The 20,251-nt window shown below is 35.7% G+C and overlaps 1 protein-coding gene across 5 annotated transcripts in view; it reads right to left on the reverse strand.

The window, feature by feature from the left end:
- The window catches only part of LOC109091128 (receptor-type tyrosine-protein phosphatase T-like), a 236,531-nt gene that overhangs the window by 164,170 nt on the left and 52,110 nt on the right, over positions 1 to 20,251 (reverse strand). The window lies entirely within an intron of this gene.

The following is a 20,251-nucleotide window of genomic DNA, read 5'->3' on the forward strand; positions in this document are numbered from 1 at the left end:
ATTAGGGATGTAGAATATGGTCATGCAGAATAAGGCATTAATATGTGCTTAAGTACTACTAATAAATGGCTAATATTCCAGTAATATGCATGCTAATAAGCAACTAGTTAAGAGACCCTAAAATAAAGTGTTACCCAAATTGGTTAAATATAGTATGTTGAAATAAATAAAAAATAATAAATTTTCCAAATAAAAATATATAATATAAAAATAATATATTTTCAAGAACAGACTATTTGCACATAGCAATGTTCTTAGACAAGGATTTCTTTATGTTGTAGTCATCTGCGGTGAGGAAAGGAAGAAGAAGGGAAGGGGAAGGAAAATTAAAGAAAAAAATAGACCTCCCAAAAGAACGCTTATTACAATACAATACAATGCAATACAATGTTTATTTATATAGCACATTTAAAACAACCGAAGTCGACCAAAGTGCACACTTTAAAATGGATGAGGTTCACTAAAATAAAGGATCATTGCACAGCAAGTCGAAAATTATTAAATGCCAAGGAGAAGAAATAAGTTTTAAGAGTAGACTTATAAATAGATAGAGTTGAGGCAGTTCTGATATGAATTGGAAGACTAATCCACAACTTAAGGCCAACAACAGAAAAAGCACTATCACCTCTGTTTTTGAGACATGCCCTGGGAACTTGCAATAAACCAAAATCGGCGGATCTGAGTGCTCTTGACTGAGTGTATGGAGGTAAAAAATCAAATAGGTACTGTGGAGCCTGATTATGGAGAGATTTATAGACAATCAGTAAAATTTTTAAATCAATCCTATATTTGACTTGCAGCCAATGCAATGAAATCAAAACTGTTGTGATAGACTCTTCTTTGCGCTTCCCATAAAAAAGCAGAGCCACTGCATTCTGAACCAATGGCAGATGAGAAACACATGACTGAGGAGCACCGATATACAATGAGTAATCCAGTCGAACTGTTACTAAAGCATGCATTACCATTTCAAACTCCTTTAGAGACAAAAATGGCTTTACCTTCGTCAGAAGGTGAACAGAAAATAAATAAATAGGTGTTGAACAGAATGGTTTGATGTTCAGTATCTTATACACTTTTTCCACACTGAAGGCTTCATTGTAATTTTGCACATCATGTTCATGGTCTTCTGTGCCTTTGTAAGCAGAATACATCACATTACCGAGTAACTGGGTAACTGCCTGCTATAAAACCACACTGAAACTGTAAGTGCTGAGGCACTATTTATGAAATGATTCGGCGGACAGCTTTACATCCATTTTACTCCAATTTTATGAGACAATATGCAGACTTACAGCCTTATGACTAGTTTTGTACAAGTCACTACCAACAATGGCACTGCATTAGAAAGAAGAAAGAGGGCTTCAGAGAATACAAAAATCATGATTTTCTTTAAAAAAGTGACAATCATTTGCCGCCTTGTGGAGGAAGCATTTAGTTACGCTAAAGACCCAAATGTGGCTTTTTTTTTTTGGGGGGGGGGATAAATTACAGTAATTCATTCAGAGTTCTTTAAAAAATTCCCACAAGAGAGTTCTACTCATTCATGTCAGGTAAAAGGTTTTGGCTTAAAAAAAAAGGTGAAAGCCTGGTTATCAATCAAAACTCTGGCTATTCAATTGCGTTTTTACAGCAATTATAGCACTGTCCTGTTCCTGATTTGGTGTGTAAAAGACCTTAGAAATATTTCACAAGCTGTGTGCATATGCAGGTCCTTTCACTAGGGACTATTCTGAGCTGTGACATGCAAAAAATTGACTATATCTACTATATGTTGCTTGCAAAAATGTTATTTCATCAGAACTTCTGAATGGCTGTCAATGCAGAAGCAGATTTTTGCATCCGGATGGTGTACTTGTGTCAAGCTATGTGCATATGTTAAGGGCTAGGTAAAAACATCGCATACATGGGTCAAAATCAGTCCCAATTTCCCGACACCTTTCTGCCTGGTTGTGCTAAATCACGATGCATAATTTGCCAGGTGGGCAGAGGAAGCCATTGCCATAACACCCCATTCATCACCAGTATTATCTAAGACATGACTACAAGACCCGAGCACAACCTTGAGCCCTGGGATGAGGCCAATCAATTCTGCACACTGATCCAATCTAGCGAAGGCCCCCTAAACAGCAGACTGGTAGTGAACCTGCCTGATTGCATTTCATATTCAACTCTCTCGGCCCACGTGCATTTTCCATCAGGTATTCCAAGCAGACATCTATATATTCCCTACCGTTGATGACTGCCAATATATATGTTCGGGTAAAGCAAGGCCTTTGAACCGAGAGGTAATTTAGACCAAACCTACAAGCAGGTAATCAGCACTACTACCAGGGTCAATATGAGTGTCCTCAATCAGCCGCTTCAGTAGATTACAGTCTTAAACTGAGCTAATATGAAATCGGATGTAATGGTTCTATGATAAATAATTCAACAGGTTTTATTCCAGGTGGACTGCTGGATGCACAAACCACTCTTGACAAATCAGCCTGAATATGACAACACTACAAACACGACTGTGATTGGCACAATCTTGCGGTGGAACTTTGCACAAGAATTTTAAATGTAAATTAATGTTTACATCACGAAGAATGCGATGCTGCTGCAGCTCTTGCTGGAAAACAGATTAAAAACACGTAGCCTCCAAAATTGCTTCAGTGATATTACCAGATTTCAATTACCTCCTGGAGTCCCAATGCATTGGAAGCACTTACATTTCACGTATTAATGAGTTCAGGGATGAATCAAAATATTATTAAAAGTTGAATATTTTGAGAAATACCCAAGCATGATATACAACTATATACAAATATGCACATTCTCAAGGGCAATGCTATTTGGATGATAATTCTTTTTCCTGCAACTGTGGGTGCAGATAAACACAAATCAATGGCGATGAAGATTTCTCTCAATACTTACTGCAGAACGAAAATGGCTTCTGGAGTAAAACGCAGCACTTGGCTATCTCCTTTTCTAAAATCGATAGCAATATGAGAGTCGTTCTCGGCTATCAGCAAACGTGCCATCAACAAAACAGAGTCCTTACAGAATCACAGCTACACTACTGTTGATTTAATGCTGTTCACATCAACCAATAACCAGTACACGGTTTTCGAGACCAGCGTCAAGCCAGGTCCATTACTGTTTTTCTAAGACAGCACAACAGTCTGTAAAACATCTTCATAGGGGCCACACAAGGCAACCCGATAAGGTATCGCTTCAGTGCCGCTTGGTTGACAGCTGTCACCCCTGCGTTAATGTAAAGAGATGTTATGTGAATTAATTTATGTCTAAACATCCTTGATTGGAAGATTTATCAGTTCAAACATCTGAGAAGCAGTTTTAGAATGCTGTGCAATTTACATCAATCTTAGAGACGTCTGGCCCTTGTGCGGAGATTTCAACTCATTTTCTTGGAGAGGATTCTTTGGCGTGTGGCTGCAAAGTACCGAGAGGACTTGCCGGTGAAAGTCATTATTCCCTCTGAGTATTTCCAGTGGGAGCTCTTTGCACTAAATGTCACATTCCCGACATCATAATATGATCCCCCACATGACAAATAGCAAAAATTCTGCTAGTTGTCACTTTAATATGCAATTATGGCAGGTCCCTGTACTTTGGGCCCTCTGCTGCTCCGTCTGATAAAGTCACGGCATTCCTCATTTCTGCCTGGCAGTTTTATCCCGGGAACAATAAAGCACTTATTTACCATTGAGCCAAGCAAGGGCAGTAATCCGCAACGTACCGTGGAAAGGCTAATGCGTTGAGAGGGAAAACACAGAGAGGAATAAAAAGGAAGCGAGGAAAGAGCTTCAATAGGTGTGGAGGCCAGATCACTTTCAGACAGCACTAAAAAACAAACAAATAGAAACTACTATTCAAAAAATTGGAGTCAGTATGATTAAAGCTTTTATTCAGCAAAGTTGCATTAAATTGATCAAAATTTACAGTAAAGACATTTATAATGTAACAAAAGATTTCTATTTCAAATAAATAACTTTCTTTTGAACTTTCTATTCATCACAGATTACTGGAAAAAAAATATTGCCTTTCAACAAAAATGTTAAGCAGCACAACTGTTTTCAAAATTAATAAGAAATATTTTTTAAGCATCAAATCAGCATTTTAGAATGATTTCTGAAGGATCATGTGACACTAAAGTCTGGAGTTATGATGCCAAAAATTCAGCTTTGCATCACAGGACAAATTACATTTAAAATATATTAAAATAGAGAATAGTAATATTGTAATAATATTCTAAAGTATTAATGTCTTACAGTTATTTTGATCAAATAAATAAAGCCTTGGTGAGCATGGAAGACTTTAAAGAAAGACTTAAAAAATTATCCCTAAAGTTTTAAATGGTTATGTATACATTGAAATAAGAAATCAATTAATACTTATTTTTCTAAACTGACACCTTCAAACAGCTTTTGTCTCTCTTGAGCTCACTGTGTTCCAGTTGAGGTCCTGTAGTGTAAATGTGAGGGGAAGAATAGCAAAATACAGTTGAAAAGGCACATGATGGGACAAAATTGGCTTATTACCCAGTGAATGAGATAATTCCCACCTATCATGTTCACAACTGATCCGCAAATGACCTGAGAGGGAAATGGACAGAAATGGACAGACTAATTACTAAATAGTAAATAACTCAGCCACTTGGCAATCACACTTTCGGTCACATCCGAATCTAAACAAAGCTGAAACAACCTCTGAAACACAAAATGAGTCAGTTTGTAGAGACTTCTCAGTTTGGTTAAATTAAGGGTGTACCTCCTTGCCAGCAACATTTACAGACGATTTGTTGAAGAACGGTCTGAAAAGGTGACTGAAAAATAATAATATCCAAACAACAGTTAGTAACTAAATTTCTAAAAGATTTAAAAAATATGCTTTTTACTGTATTTTTGAAGTGATTATATAGAGCATATAAAATAAATAAATAACAATAACTGTGACATAAATTTGGTTTACTTTTTTTTTTTTGGTTTAAATACTTTAAGTATGCTAAAATAAAGACAAAACAAATTATAATATTAATGCCTTTTTATTTAACCCAAAAACTGTGTAAACATCAGAAATATCTGGAACATTATTTTACATAAAACAAACAAATAGATAAATAAATAACACTGTTTCCTCATATCAGAAGTCCACTGTACAGCCCTGTTTCAGAGGAAATGGTGATGCGTCAGCTGCAATCATTTCGTTTGGGGCAGCTGCGAGTGAGAGAAGATGCAGGCCTGATTCCCTCCCTCCAATGACAGGCTGCAGATGGGCCATCCCTTTATAAACACATACATACTCTTCATAGGGGTCTCAAGAGTACAGTGGACTGTGCCCCATTTGACACATTTAAGCACAGTAAATTCCCCAAATCCCTCCTCACTTCGTGGAGACTGTATATGTGAAAGTAAGTGTAAAAGGAAAAGAATGGATGCTTTTATGGCAGAAAGACAGGATGGGAGACAGTTGGCTACTTCAGCCAGGCCCCATATGTTTGCTGCCCTGGATGTGTAATGGGCCTTCATGATATGCCGCTATCTGTGTCCTCTCTGAAGTCCTCATTATTACTTCTCACACATGCACACCCATTCTCCTACTCAACACGAGCAGAAACAGGCTTGCCCTGCTTGTCGCGCCAAATGATACGAGATTGGCGTAAAGTCAACAAGACCCACCGGCTGTGTGCTGCAATTCGTCATGGCCCTTTGAAATGTTGCCAGCCTTTACTTCCAGTGCCCTTTTCCCATGAGCCCTTGGTGGGCCTTGTCACAAACCCTCGAGACTGTGATAATCCGATAAGTGGAAAATCAATAATTGAAGTTTCATTATCGGAGTGAAGACGCCACGCTTGGCAAAATCATGTGATGCAAATCAGTGAATTGGCCTACGGCAAATCCAATAAATACAACTTCATCTGTGGTTAAGGATTCCAGCTCATGCATTCTGCTTCACTAGACTTCCATTTGCTGATTGGCTATAGAAGAACTGATGGTGATACAGGAACTATTTAAATCAAGGGTAAATGCATATGTAAATAGGGAGCCCACCAATTGCTTTTTTAACAGAACAGAGAGCTAATTAATATTACACAATAAGGATGTGTTTTGCAAACTTACTATATAGTGGCAGTATTTAGAAGTAATCATATTCTGATAGATAGATTTCAAGAATAATAGTCCAATGTCTGCATTTTTATGAGCTTTCTGCTTTCTGAAACTGGACATTTTGGCATTTGAATCATTGTTATCTGAAATTCTGAAATCTGCATTTCAGAATGGATTTTAAAAGAAAAAAGGATTCTTCTGCTTCTTATTCTCTTTTTTTTGTATTCATTCTGGAACAAATGATGACCTTTTATAAGTTCCTAGTAAAGTCTCCCTCAGTGGCCAAGTAGTTGAATTAGACTCAGGTTGTCTCAAATTGATCATAGTCTGGCTATTTATTATTAGCATCTAAAAGGAAAGGACCGAAAACATTCAAAGGCGGTCAGATTGCCTGGGGAGATCATAGCTAGCCTAACAAGGGAGAGGAAGAAGAAATACAACAGGGAGAAAGATAAAGGAAGATGCAAAAGAGTCCAATAAAATCCAAAAATAAATTTTAATCAGATACACATCTCTATGTCTGGAAAAGATTCATATTTTCTGCAAAACAGTCTTGATGACAGAATACGAAATAATGAATCTCAATTAACAGACTGCAGATATGTGTATGAAAGTGGAACCATCTAAAACAATAAAGGAACTGTCTAAAAATGGAGCAATTTTGTCAGTATTTTCTGAAGCAGAGAAAGCCAATTTAAACTCAAGCTCCATTTACCCTCAAGTAACAAATAAATTTAGCTCTAGGTGAACAGATTTGTGTCAAATTAAGAGGACCTACTTGCTCCAAATTCACAGTCGCCCAGCCCACGTCCAGGTTCATGACAGGAACAGGTGGCTGAGAAGAGGGGTACGACAGCGGCGCCCTGCTGGCAGCGTGCGATGAGGTGAACTTGATGCTTATTGCGCCTTGTCACACAGCCATAAATCTAGTATCTCTTCTTCTTTTTGCTGAGACCAGTCTTTCCTTTGCATGGACCAGGTGTCCTTGAGTTCCATGTGTGGTACAACAAAGCTGGAGCACCACAACAGGAGAGCTTAGTTGGGAGTGGGCCATAAAAGATACAGAAAACTGCTAGAAATTGTGATCCTGGTAGAAAGTGACTTTTATAACAGTTGTCCAAAACCGCCATTGCAATATTATAGTATTAACCTCTGCTAGGTTCTGCCCCCTTAGTTACAGTTGTTAATGCTACAAAGCTTTCCTACTAGCACGTTAAATATGCAAATGAAGTGAAAAATCAGAATCAGAAATCAGAAAGAGCTTCATTGCCAGGTGTGCTTACACATACAAGGAATTTGTTTTGGTGACAGAAGCTTCCACAGCACAAACCGAATGACAGTCCCGACTTGCTTCCCAAGCTTGTGCATCTTAAAACACTTGAACAGCATGGCTGCTTTGCCAACTACAATGTTCAGCAGAACATCTGAGTATTCAACAACCGCTAGAAGATTGTGTGGTGTGTACTGCCGAATGTTCAGCAGTTCATCCCTGGTAAAACTTATTGTGTTTGAAAAACAAAAGACAGGAAAAACCAAAAAAAAAACATTAAAACAACTGGAGAGCTCCTCACTGAGGGAGCCATACATGGTGCCATCTTGATACAACAGAATCGTTCTTAAATAATTATCACACAAAAGAATAATTATTAAATGATATTTTATTGTATTTTTGTTCTACATTTTTATATCTAGTAATGATCTAGATTTCAATGAAGTAAATTAATTCAACTGTAACAAAAACTTTAAATGTTGGCCTTATTGAAAGGCCTTATAGAAAGAATGACAGAACAATAGAACGGTAGATACAATGATAGAAAGGTAGATAGAACGATAGAACGAATGAAAGATAGATGACAGACAGACAGAACGACAGACAGACAGAACGACAGACAGACAGACAGACAGACAGACAGATAGATAGATAGATAGATAGATAGATAGATAGATAGATAGATAGATAGATAGATAGATAGATAGATAGATAGATAGATAGATAGATAGATAGATAGATGCAATATACATTGTCATCAAGAAAAATTGTGATATAAATGTTTGCTTGAATAATCCACCACTAATCACTGCTCTACACTTCTTGACACCTACAGAGATTTGTCTTGCCAGTTTGGTAGAGATATCTTGGCTTCTGTTAACTGTTATGGTGGGCAGAAGTCCGTAGCTGCTTAAGTAGTCCCTGTTACTGCTCCCTTGAGAGCAATTGGACACTCTCGCCTGTGCCACTGCTGTAAAATATTTCCCGCTGAACTCTTCAACCTCACAGAGGGAAGTGTATTCCCGGGCCCTTGAGAGCGAGACACGAGCTATTTTGTAAGCCGGTTATTTGAGGTTGTCCGTATGCTTTCACACAGAGATGGCCGCTGAAAGCCAGGTTGAGGCACTCAAATCCCAGCGACAGACAAAACGTTCATGGATAACAATCAGGATGGACCCACCTTGGGTCAAAATGCATACAGAAGCTGTACTCGTAAAGTTGGAAATTACTCCAACTCCACAGGGGTTTGCTGGGGAACGATCTGAAGAGTAGTGGGAAGAAATGCAGGAGGAAGATCAGAGAGAATGGCAAAGGACAAGGAAATACTGAAGAAGAGAGAGAGGAAGTATAGAAGAAGCCCAAGTTCTATGTCTGGATAAGGAAATGGCCACCTTCCTTCTTTCTAAGGAATATTATAGGTCATTTACATCTTAATGTTGTCTATAACAGTATCCTATGACCATTTTGACTAGACACTTGTATTTTTAATTTTGTTCCTTTTCAACAAATTCCTGGTAATCAAACATTTATTATTTGTTATTTATTTATTTAATTTAAATTTATTTTAATATGAAAATTTTTACTTTACTTATTATAAGTACTTTTACATTACTTATTAAATACTTTTAATTTAAGAATTTATTAAATAAAAAAAAATCATTTAAAAATAAATCAAAATAATAAAATAATAATTAAATGTAATAAAATGTAAAGTAAACAAAAATATTAAACAAAACTGTTTTATAGCGTTTCATGCAATAGAGATGTTTCACTGCAGCTTCACAGTATTAAACAGAAAAGTAACAAAATCGATTAGGCAAATTTAAAAAATGATGCAATCAATAATTCTGCTTTAAAGCACCCGTAGAAACACAATAGTGTCATTTTTCAGCTCCATTCAGTTCAGTGTTGGTTCAGTATTCATTAAATTGAAATTAAATTTATTTTAAACATCTAATCGTTTGATATCTATATACAAATTATCAAAGTGAAAAGAACATTGATCTATAGTCTGTTGCAAAGAAGGACAAGCCACGCTGGGACTCATCTACAGTAGTGCATAAAAGTACAAATAAGAGCCAAAAAACACAGGGTAAGAAAGATTATTTTGCCTAAAGGGTGGCATCATGATTACTTAGTAGAGTGTATTAGTCAGTGAAAAGGAAGTACACTTGTCAGGAATCAGTGTGTAGCGTAGGGGATAATGACCTACAACTGGAACATCGCCCAGTGCTCTGTTCTGCTTCAGTGGTGGCATGGAGAGCCTGGGGTTTACAGGACTTCAGCGCACACACACACACACACACACACTCATGATACAATGGTTCAACTGGAACCGTACACTTTGTTGGACACACTGCATCATAAAACTGACAAGGGCTAAAACATGGTGTGTAGTGATATTGATCCAGACATGCCTACACACACACAAACTCTTCACACATCTCTTTAATAGCCTCTCTGCCTCCCTCACACACATACACACGTGTGTCCTTTATTAATGTCAACAGACACGATCCGTGGTATAAACACCAACAAAGCACTAGATTTTTGCTGGTTGCTGTGTGTTGGATGTGCCTGGGATCATCTACTAATGATGAGGTCACAGACACCAACACAATAAAAACTTCAGCTGAGAAACATTGGTATGGACAACTGAAAAAACAACAGACCAAAAGATAATGTTAATGCTCAGAGGTTACTCTTTCATGTCTGAGATGTTTCTTTTGGTCTGGCGATAATTTGATGAGAAATGTTTAAGTTCATATTGAGATCTGAATCTGAACACAGATTGAGACATAGTTGATCTAATCATGTGAAACATCTGAGAAGCATCCATCCACTGAACATCACTCATCTCAAAGTTGACTAGGAGAAACAATTGAGATACCAGGTAGATCTCATTTGAGATTCTTCTAGTATACATTGCAGTACTATTCTACTAGGAATAAAGGAAAGAGCTTGTACAACAAAAAAAAAAAAAAAGAAAAAAGTCTGTTTAACTAAAATTAAACATAAAAAAAATAGTATAACTGAAAAAGATTGAGAGAGAAGCAAGATTTTGGTTATTTGCCATCACATTAGCTAATTTTAGATTGTGACAGAACAAATAGGACAAAAGGGGAAAAACGAAGCAGGCCCTTTCATACCAGAGGCTATCTATCATTAAAAACCCTACTGGGTATAAAAATATCCCTGAGCAACAAAACTGTCATTGGTCCTGTAGGCTTGTCATTTATCAAACTCTGGCCAATTGTTGTGAGGCCAGGAGGGAAAATGGGAATTCTGGGAGACATTTATCCTGTTTTGGGGCAGGATGCTGTTTTTGTCTCTTTCTTTCTCCTTCCTCTGGTTTGATGTTAGTGATTTCTCTTCACAGGTATCTAGAGTGAGAATCGTAAACCCAAGGGAAAATATGACACCAGCAGAATTTATGCTATCCAATCTTTCAGTGGCTCCTGCATTTTCAAGCTTGGGAAAAGAACAATAGTAGAGGTCGAAGGCAATGACAGGAGCGTTACATTCAAAAGTTACGGGTTACATTATTGCGTTACTCCTAACAAAGAGTAGGCAGCTTCGGCATCGGTAATTGGTAATCAAGTTTCACTTGCAGGGCTGATTTGGTGTTAGATGCACTTGACTGTCTGACTTGGCTACTTTATGAAAAGAAAAGTACATTTACAACTTTTCATTTAGCAGATGCTTTTATCCATAATACTTTACAAATGAAGAACATCACAAGCAATCTGTCATAAGTCAAAAATAATAGTACTACACAAGTACACAAGATTTATGCTCTTCAGACATAATTAGATCTTGAACAGTGATGTAATTCGCAGCAAACACGCATTATTTTGTTCTTTAATGACTCTTGAGGATGAGAACACTCATTTTCTCTCTTCTGCTCGCATAAACACAAACACACATATAATCAGTGATTAAATATAGGAGGAAAGTAGTCTGAATGCAATTGTAATCTCAACAACATCTTGATGTGTTCAGTGGTACATTATGGCTTGTTAAAAAATCTAATGAATAACAGAGACTGTTTTTTTTTTAAATAAAGCAATTAAAAATCATTTTTATTGATTAAAATAAAGCTGAATCAAATCAAATGTAAATATTAGATGAAACTCTAAACTTAAAAAAAAAAACCTGATGAAAAATGTTGCTTTGGAAGTACTAAAATTACTAAAACAAAACCTGAAATATAAATAAAGCTAAACAGAAATAATAATAATAAAAAAGTGACACATATATATATATATATATATATATATATATATATACACACAGTACAGGTCAAAAGTTTGGAAACATTACTATTTTTAATGTTTTTTGAAAGAAATTTCTTCTGCTCATCAAGCCTGCATTTATTTGATCAAAAATACAGAAAAAAAAAAAAAATGTAATATTGTGATATATTATTACAATTTAAAATAATTGTTTTTAAATTTATAATACTTTAAATTATCATTTATTTCTGTGATGCAAAGCTGAATTTTTAGGATCATTATCACATGATCCTTTAGAAATCATTCTAATATGATGATTCATTATCAAAGTTGGAAACATTTCTGCTGCTTAATATTTTTTCAGAACATTTTTAAAAAGAAAAAAAAAAAAAAAAAAAAAAAAAAAAAATGTTTTAAAAATATAAATATTTTGTAATAACAATATACACTACTGGTCAGTAATTTGGGGTCAGTATTTTTTTTTTCTTTCTTTTTTTAAAATAAAATCAATACTTTTATTCAGCAAGGATGTGTTTAATTGATAAAAAGTGATAGTAAAGAAAATATATTATTAGAATATATATTATTAGAATTTTTTTTTTTTTAATAAATGCAGTTCTTTTTAACCTTTTATTCATCAAATATATTAGACAGTAGAACTGTTTCCAACACTCATAATAAATCAGAATATTAGAAAGATTTCTAAATGATCATGTGATAGACTGGATGTTACATGTGACACTGAAGGCTGGAGTAATGATGCTGAAAATTCAGCTTTGCATCACAGGAATAAATTTTTTTTTAAAGTATATTCAAACAGAAAACTATTATTTTAAGTTGTAATAACATTTCACAATATTACTGTTTTTTCTGTATTTTTGATCAAATAAATGCAGGCATTAAAAATAGTAATGTTTCCAAACTTTTGACCTGTACTGTATATAGACATACATATATATGTACTGCAGTTAAGCAGTAATATATTAAACTGCTTTTGATAGTAATATAATATGTTGAACACCAACAGTTCATTTAAATTGTAATAATATTTCATAACAGTTTTTACTGTATTTTTGATCAAATAAATGCAGTCTTGGTGAGCATAAGAGACTTTCAAAAACTTTAATAAATATTATCGACCCCAAACTTTTCAATGGTGGTACAAAAGGAAATAAAGTAATACATGTTTTCAAGGCTGCTAAAGACAGTAAATTTTTTCACCTTCCACCAGGCAAATTCAATTCAAGAAGTAATGTTACTTATCTTGTTACTTCTAGCAGGTCATCTGAATATATAATATAACTTGAAATGTTACCCAACATTGGTCTAAAGATTTGCAGGTGAAGGTGTGGAAACACACATGATCTATATGAGCATCGCAATGGAAACCACAAATCAAAGGCACAATTTACATGTTTTCTCTTGCACATTTCTGTATTTTTTGCTCGTGATGTTCCTCATTTGTAAGTTGCTTTGGATAAGAGTGTCTGCTGAATGACTAAATGTAAATTATTTATGTGTGTACGGTGGATACCTGAAGCCTGATTGGGAGATATATTTCCTTTAGCCATCCATCTTGCTCCTGCCATTTCCATTCAAAACTCAAATCTCGAGGCTTGATGCAAAATTTCCACCATCACATAATTAAAGGAGCTTTCAGGGGTCAATACAGGTGTCTTCAGAGCTGAAGGGAAAATAGCAGGCGCCTGTCCAAATGTAATATTTAGTGTGCATTAGCCTGTCCAGATGATTTCCATCAAACACATGCATGACGGCACACAGATTCACTGTTATATACAAATCAACAAACATAAGAAATTTAAGTCTAATATAACTCATGCAAGACATCATTCCATACGTAGTTAACATTGGGCCTTGTGCACTAATCCATAAGTGATCAAATCATGACCATAATTAGCTAATGGCTCATCTCTCATGAAGAATGCACGTAACCACGACTCTAATGACATTCTGTCAGGGAGCTTGGAGGAACGGAGAGGGAGAGGTGGTGCAAGATACACTCACACATTGAGATAAATCAACTGTCTGCCTTAAATGCACACACGTAATAAATATCAATATTGCAGATTTATGCTCTTCAGACATAATTAGATCTTGAACAGTGATGTAATTCTCAGCAAACACGCATTATTTTGTTCTTTACTGACTCTTGAGGATGAGAACACTAATTTTCTTTCTTCTGCTCGCATAAACACAAACACACATATAATCAGCGATTAAATTTAGGAGGAAAGTGTTCTGAATGCAGACAACATCCTAATGTGTTCAGTGGTACATGATAGCTTGTTAAAAATCAAATGAATAACAGAGAATAACTAAAGCTATTAAAAATATTTTTTATTAATTAATATAAAGCTGGAATCAAATAAAATGTAAATATTAGATGAAAACCTAAACTTAAAAAAACTTGATAAAAAATGTTGTTTTGGAAACTAACTGAAATAAAATAAGCTGAAGTACTAAAATTACTAAAACAAAACCTGAAATATAAACAAAGCTAAACAGAAATAATAATATGAAAACTAAATAATATGTAAAGTAAAAAATTTAAACTAAAATTAAAAGAAAAACTGGAAACATTAAAATAAAAGCAAAAAAAAACAAAACTATATATTCAAAATATTAATAAATACTGTGATAGTATATAAATAATACAAAAACAACACTGCCTAGAGATTAAAATCAATATGAAATGTCCTTCACAAGCTAATTCTGTAATGTATTTCAAAAGCAGGTGCTGTGGTGCTTTAGGAGAAGTCCTTCACAATCTATTACAAACTCACGTTTAGGTATAAAATGTTCATTTTTCACCATACTGATAGATCAAATCAAGATATGTACTACATTTTTTTTTTTCTAGTTGAACATTTATTTTTATTTTACAGAATATTTTTATTTTACAGAACTAAAATGTATTCCAAATGCCATTTCATGTTGACACGATTTCCAGACCACTGTAACTTGAAGTCAGTGGAACAGGCAATAAAGACCATAGACAAAAAGATGTATGCTCTCGCTCTTATCAAACATTTTTGTCTCTCAGGTTAGCTAGACATACTCTCAGACTTATCCTTTTCAACACACAGGAGATTTGAGGATTGGGCTGACAGGGGAAGTCGAAAAAAAAACAAGGGACAGCCAGCCCTTAGCGAAAAGGTGTGGTGGTATTATAAAAAACGCCTTTTCCACATCCCCTGGATTTGACATAGTGGAGATAGAAGTAATAAGCGCTCACCCACTCTCTGTCTCTCTCTTTCTCTCTCTTCATCACTATAACCATCAGAGCGGGAATGAGAAAGAGAAAAGAGATGAATTCGGTTGTATTTGTAAAAAAAAAAAGTAGGTCAAATGCCACTTTATCTTTGATAGAGGGGAGGAAAGAGAATGAAAGTGATAGGAAAGTACTGACAGACCACATGTGACGTGACCAATGAAGGCTTCTTCCAAAACCGTGTTACAGAGGATTTCACAAAATCCTTGATTATGCTCAGATTTTATCACTTAAAAAAAAATGCAGTATTCGAAGTGGTTCAAAAACAACAAAACTATACTCAGTAGATATCAATTAAGCACAAACATGTTAGTGGTAACCAAACAGATATGTGAACCAACAGGCAGATGAATAGCAATAAAAATAACATTAATACAATAATTATGTTAAAAGGTCTTCTTATTAATAAGATCAAATCGCAAGAAATTCCACATGCAAAATACTTCCAAAGATAATGCCTTTACAGAATCTGCCAAATCAAAGCTAAAAATAGTCACTTATAGACTGAAACAATTTTCTGATGTAGAAACGATTTTCACAACGAAATTGGTAGTGAAATTCACAAACAATTAGAAATAAACAGCAAGCAACACGTTGAATTAAACATGAAAATTTTAAGTGGAAAGTCTGACTGCAAAACCAGGGTTTCCAAATTCTATACACTGTTAAAAATTAAGATTCCAAAAGTTTTATTTTTGTGCAGTGATTCCATAGAAGGACCATTTTTGGTTCCCCAAATAACCATGAACAGTTCTTAAAATAACCATTTTCTCAAATGAACAGTTCTTAAAAGAACATATGAATTATGTAAAGAACCTTTTTCCACTATAAAGAACCTTTTCTTCAAAGAAAAAGTTTCATGGATGATAAAGGTTCTTTATGGTACCACAGATGCTAATGAAGTACCTTTATTTTTAAGAATGTAATATGATGCATTTCTGATCTAATTCTATTTAAATAATTAAAATGTAGGGCAGGGACTGATTTTATCAATTGATAACCAATCAGCTCATAAAATGAGGGAAGTCTTGAAAAATACAGTAACCTCTACCCTCACTTTAGTGACGTCAGCAAAAAAAGTAAGTGGTGGGACAAGTTATCATATTTTGATTATAAAAAAACAATACAATATTACACCAAGACAGGCTTAAAACTCCAATGGAGCAAATATATGAGCATTAGATGGTGAAATGTTTTCTAAATCCCAAAGAGAAATATGGAATGAGTCATTTTCTGCAAAATATCAAAGATGACATCTCAGTCTTTCCCCAAAGGCTGCAAGCCTCCCAAATGCAGGCATTCCTGTGAAACGAGAATGATTCAAAGCACACCGAGGCAGTTGACCTTACGCTAACAAAATACAACAAATGTGGTAAACAGAGAGAGAGGGCGAGACATAGATAGAGGTAAGAAAAAATGCTGGGGGGCGGGGTTGGGGGGAAGATGCATAATTGTCCCCAAGGTAGCAGCAAAAGTAAAATCTGTTGTTGGTTTGGCAGAAGAAAAGGTCAGTGCTTTCAGAGGGCCTATTCAATATCGCTCATACTCCCAAGCCTGGTGGTTTTGGACAGCCACTCTGGAATCAAGCTTTCAGATGAGCCTTCATTGTTCCCTGAGGGTTGGAGAGAAACGCTCCGTCAACAAAGGCCACGCCAGGGTCTGATTGCAAGGAGGACAAAAAGAGCATTCACGCGGAACTACCATATTATATCTGCTGATAAGCAATGGTTACAGTCTAAATACACACATGTGAACCAACACACAGAGAAGAAGATAACAGGGCTGGCTAACAAAATGTTAAAGCAGGACAAAGACTTACGATAAATGACTTGTAGCAACTAAGCAAGCCCTATAGAATGAGGTTTGTGTTGTGATATACGACGCTACTGCTGGGCTTAAAAATCAGCAAGTAGAAAAAAGCCCAGAAAGAACAGAGATCTAAGGGCAAAATAAATGCTCCTTTTTGCTGGAATCACTATTTCTGTGCTTTGAACTCCCATAATGAAGTTGTAATACTATCAGCAAGACTTTTCTAAAAGGAATTGGGAGAAAATGAGACCGGAGGGTGTCCCTTTCTCTAGCAAAGCATCTGCCGAGTTCGATTGTTTTGTTTGGCCCTCCCAGCTTTCTGTACTACAAGCTCAACTACTCTAGTACACACTCGCACACACAATTTACACATAATAGGCACTTAAAAGCCTTGTGGCTGTCCTATAATGAATAGTCATTAAGCATTACGTTACATGAGGCAGTAAGCGAGAGACATAACAACAGGTGCAGAACAGGATCAGCCTAATACTCTTACCAAACATTTAGTATATCTGATGAGATGAGATTGCTCTGAAACACTGATTAGATGACCGTAGATCAGTTGAATTCCATATTAATGTACCAATTTGGCTTTCAGGCTAATGAATTACAAGAATTTATCATTCTTAAGTTGTTCCTACACAAAATACACTGTCCAGATGATGCTTTCGCTCACAGATGTACTAGCGAAGTAACAACATCATACTTTACCCCAAATTAGATTTTCATTAGTGTAATACATGTAATCTTAGTTGTTCTGAAAATATTTATTTCTTTAGACTTTTGGCATGATTTATGATCCAGACAGTTTGTAAGTTTCAACTAGGGCTGCACCATTTGAGGGAATTTTTCTGGTTAAAAATTTCGATTATGATTTAAAATTAAATTTTTAAGACAAACACATTTATATAAAGAACAATAGGTTTGTTTTTCTTCATTGTAGGGCTACACAATTTGGCCAAAAATATAAAATGTAAAATGCTTATATATATATATATCAGTATGACTAAGTATAACTCAGTATTAAAAACAAAAATTATGATGATGATAATTATACAAAAAGAAAAATACACAATTACACTATAAGATACAAAACATAGTATTAAAATAAAAATGAAAAGACACGAAAATAAAGTCAATCTAATCTTAATGGTTCTGCAAATGAAACAATTTAACCTCTTGTTTCTTTCTTTTGATTTTTGGGGTTATATATGAAGCAGACACGATATCAGGGTTGCAAGGTCATCATAGATACTGTGGCTAATGTCCATATTTGCAGTTGCTAACTAACACTTCCTAAGACCACTGATACGGCCTTTGCCGTATACTGGACCCAAACTTTCTTGGCAGAGAGACTGAGGTAATGACACTTTAGCTCAAGGATCAGTATAGATCTGCTGGGTTCAGCTGTTCAGAGTCGAAGCTCTCTTGCGGTATTTAATTTCAGCTGTAAAGTGGCCCTCTCATCGCCCGGAGCTCTGCTGTCTGCTTCACAATCTGTGGAAAGAGACAGAAGAACATCTCTGCTCTCTCTCGTTCTCTCTCTGTCTCGCGTTTTTATTCCCGCTCTCATTAAGCATGCCTCGCAGTGCCTCATATGTCACCCTGCATTTATTAAGTCTCCATCAAATTAATTATGCCCTTCTCTCTGCCAGCCCAATGTAATCTTTCTGGTCACATTATTTCAGATTAAACTATTCCAGTGAAGAAATGGCTCCCATGAATGAAATTTGGTGGAACATAAGGTGCATTGTCTCATAAAATAATTTCAAACAGATGTAATGTAAAGAGAGTTAACTGATTTGGTGAGGACAATTTGCTGAATAGTGATAGTATGCTTATGAACATGAGGCGAAAAATTTAAAGGGACGGTACACCTGTAACACCTATCCCTTTGATTTGTGTTAAAGTGATACATGAAATGAGGGACCAAACAGACCAATCTTACTCATGAGTACTCAGTACATAGAAATTTTACATGACACTAAACAGTTGGAACCAGAGGTTTTAAAAACAGTCCAGTATCAGATTGAACGGTCTTTGGTTTGCAGTCACTTAGAAGAAGCATACGCTTTGCTCAATCTTCTGCGTTTCTCTCTGGGGCAACACTGCTCCTGACAGCAATGGCTTTTCAATGCTCTGCCAGTCAAACAATTGCATTGACTTAAGGTTATCCATTCCTGTTCCCTCTATGTGAACAAGGGAAAAGGCGACCACACAACCATGCACCAGACACCAAACTTCTGGCCTCCGTTATGAGTGATGGATAGCACAAACGCCTTCATCCTGACACAGAAATAATCAGAAAATGGTATTATCTGAGCACAGAGATAAAAGGATTACTAAACAGGGGAGATGAGAACGTGAGTGATATGGGGACAATGAAAAATGAAAAAATGAGGGATAAGGGGAGGATGGAAAGATGAAGCATTTCACTTTCCGAAGCGCTGTATGAGGGGGAAAGACGCTGCATGTTTCTGACAGGCGATCACAGGGGCTTCAAATCTGTAAGTCTGCAAATTCAACCATACAGAGACACATACACATAAACGTTCAATGCTGCAATGGTTTTAAGCCACACAGAAACTAATGCAAAGTGAATTTAGGCTCCCAAGCTTCAAGAAAATGAAGGGTAAACAGGTCAATTCATGATATCAAAATATCCTAATTTTAAATTATTAACACAATCACATCATAAGGAATTAGGTCTTTGTTAATCCTAAAGGATAAAAGAGTTAACTTACTATAACAACATATTGCAAGCTGTTTAAGAAATCTTAACCTAAAAAAAGAATCTAAACTGAACCTATTAAAACTAAACAGCAAAAATATCTCAATAAACTGACACCAGAAACCCAAAACATTAGCATATATGACCATCCACCTTTACATATCACCATTATTCACTAGTCACCTTAATGTATATTGCTTTATGGAATACAGACAACTTCACAATTACACAGAGGAAATTAACAGAATCAATGAAGCAAACGTCTTCAAATATGAGGCAAATTTAAATTCTGCTGTAAAGCAGCTCTAATAAAGACAGCAGCATCATAATTTAGCTCAAGTCAGTTTAGTGTTGAAAAGCTGTGCAAAAAATTAATTCCGAAACAATTATTCAATTTAGCTATAAGTAGCTCTACAGAAGACAACAGTTTAATTATTTAGTTTGAGTCAGTGTCATTATTCATTTCGTTGTTCACCCAATGTCTATTAGGTGATCAGAAAGCTATCCTATTTAAATCTTAAATCACCATTAGATGAGGAGGGAGACGTGAACAAGCAACCAACCGAAGCAGACATGGCCAAAAAGCATTCTGTTTTCCCGCCGAGAACAGATGCATGTTTTTGTCCTGTTAATCACAGATTCCTGACCTGAGCCGGCCGGCAGCATTCTATCCCACCGAGTGAGTGTGTGTGTGAGTCTGCAAGTGTGAATGCATCACTGGGAGTGTGTTCATCGAGGCATGTAAACCAGAGCTGAGACATGTAAGTCAGCAGAGGGCCCGAGCGAGGCTTTAATGAAAGC

This window comes from Cyprinus carpio, chromosome A6, assembly GCF_018340385.1.
Source record: "Cyprinus carpio isolate SPL01 chromosome A6, ASM1834038v1, whole genome shotgun sequence".
NCBI classification, from domain to species: Eukaryota; Metazoa; Chordata; class Actinopteri; order Cypriniformes; family Cyprinidae; genus Cyprinus; species Cyprinus carpio.